This window comes from Anneissia japonica, unplaced genomic scaffold, assembly GCF_011630105.1.
Source record: "Anneissia japonica isolate Jap-2015-1 unplaced genomic scaffold, ASM1163010v1 scaffold287840_len1291095_cov163, whole genome shotgun sequence".
Classification (NCBI taxonomy): Eukaryota; Metazoa; Echinodermata; class Crinoidea; order Comatulida; family Comatulidae; genus Anneissia; species Anneissia japonica.
Window position 1 is genome coordinate 968,565 of NW_022728493.1, and position 2,590 is coordinate 971,154.

Below are 2,590 nucleotides of genomic sequence, written 5' to 3' on the forward strand. Positions count from 1 at the left end.
ATAAATAGATAGCCAACAACGTTCGGGAAATTCCCAGCAATGGTTTACGATGCGCTTTAGCGAGTGCCTAAACCAAGCCAAATATTATAATATTATATATTATATTATTATATAATTTTAGAAAACCCAATTAATAATTAGTTTGAATTCCATGCTCTAACAATAATATTTATACAGTTTATCTGTTTTTCAATTTCATTTTAGTTGTTATAACTTTCATGCATGTTGTTATTTTTATGCTAAAATTTAAGCGGAAGGGACATTGTTTGGGGAGGAAAGCAGAGCAGCCTACTCTTAGAATACCGGTAGGCCTACTGTTTTTCTGAAAATAGGGGGTATTATTTTAATCGATTTTATCTATAGATAGTCTGCTAGTATGTAGAAAATACATACCATTTTTACAACGAATTGGGGTTTTTCTTCTTTTTTTTTTGTTGAGAAACTGGGAGGGTGGGGGGAAAAGAAAATTTTTTTGGTGAGAAACTGGGAGGGGGGGGGGAAAGAAAATTATATGAGGAAATCCCCCCCCCCCCCACTAGTGCCGCCACTGTAAACTTCCAACCATTTATTTTTTAGACGTAGGCCTACGTGTGAAATAAGTGGAAATCATGCACTTTTACTCATTGATTTCAGATACAGGTATGCCCAGTGGCGTGCCTATATGCGCTCTCGAGCGGCGGTCCGCAGGGCCTCCGAACCCTAAGAGCCCTACCCATAGAGTCCTCGACCTCGAACCAGCACCCTGACCCAAAGAGTTTTGTTGATACATAATAGCATAATGTGTCTCTGTTATGAACTGTAGTAAATAGGCCTATATCATTACATATATACAATGGCGGATTAAATGAGGCCTAGTGGCCAGGGCCCCCTAAGTTTGTCAAAATTTTCATAAAATTGAGGCACAAAAATGATATTCAAAATTATATATATAAAAAAAATTAAAATTAAAGAAAAGAGGAAAATATTAATCACATTTCAGTCTGAGAGTGCCATTTACGGCCATCTGAGGTGCCATAATCATAAATTTTCTCACCTCAACCCCAACCATGGTGGGGCCGCGAGGTGGTTTAGACTCTCCATCTGTGAAAGTACCTACCTGGCCCCCCTCTATTTCGAATTCCTGGATCCGCCACTGATCTGTGGAAGTTCCTCCCTGGAGACCTCCTCCCACTATTACAAATTCCAGGATCCGCCAGTAATATAAAATTAATTTCGACGTTGTGAAATACAATTACAAACACGATTAACAGGCGAGCACATTTGCAATCCCACAATGGAATTGGCGACCGGGGCAATAAAAGGGACCCTTGCCGACTCCACCGTTACGCCACTGATCGGTACGCCATTTTATTTGTTGTATAGAATTAAGTGGTTTTTGTTCAAAATCGATACCGTATTGAACATAGTTGACTGTGTTAAATTTTGATAGCTGAAATCCGTTCATAATTTTAAAAGTTAAAAGTTTTCACTTCGAATTTGACACTGCATGGCAAGTCATTTTTTTTTTTTTTTTTTTTTTAAATTTTCCCATCAGGCTAGGGGATTTGGTAGAATGAACGCATTTCGTTAGGGGGTAGAGGGTTACCCCGGTGTACTTGTCCATACATTCCCTAATGTGAACCGACGATAGTAGCTGGTACCGGTTTACCGGGTAGCACACGGGACCAACGGCTTAAATACCTCATCCAAAAGACAGGGCGCTATCGCAAATTTAATTTCAGTCCTACAGCTAAAGCACATGGAGAGCAGATGGGAATTGAACCAGAGCCCAAGAGATCGAAACGGTTCAGCGCAGTTGATATCAGCCGACAGAGTTGATAACCACACCATAAATTTTGTCAATTCAAAAATTTTATTTCCAAGGTTCATATCACAGACAAAAACAACATAAACAGAAACATAATCCAACAGAAAATAAAGTTATAACCAACACACATTCAATAACTATATTTAAAATAATATCCAGTTCGCATATAATTTAGCTTCATCTACGTTTATAGGTGTAATTTTACCCTACCTGACGTGGAAATGTACTGAATACTCAGTACGTTTGAAAACATTTGCGAAAAAAATCGCAAGTTGTTCTCGGGTGGTACTCGAACCCACGACCTCTAGATCACTAGCCTGGCATCATCAACTTGCGATTTTTTTTTTTGCAATTGTTTTCAAACGTACTGAGTATTCAGTACACTTTCACGGCAGGTAGGGCAAAATTACACCTATACATGTTTCTCCTGACGCAAATCTAGTTATTGTCTATTCCATCACAGCAATAACAATTACTATTTCATCTACATTGATATGTACAATATACAAATGCAATAAAAACTAGCCAAAGATGCTTGACTACGCATGTACAAATGAGTGTAGGGATGAGTTGCTTGCTTTTATCGGATTTGAATTTCAAACCTCAATTGCTTAATTAAGGAGACTGCATACACAGCAGAAGGTATCGGGTTCGAATCCAGGTTTCGAAAATATTTTTCCACACTTGTAGATTCATCTACTTTAACGTTAAATAAAATATGAGACAATTAAATACACCAAGCAGAGACACGTGGGTTTTATATGTGCTTGAAATGTTTAAGCT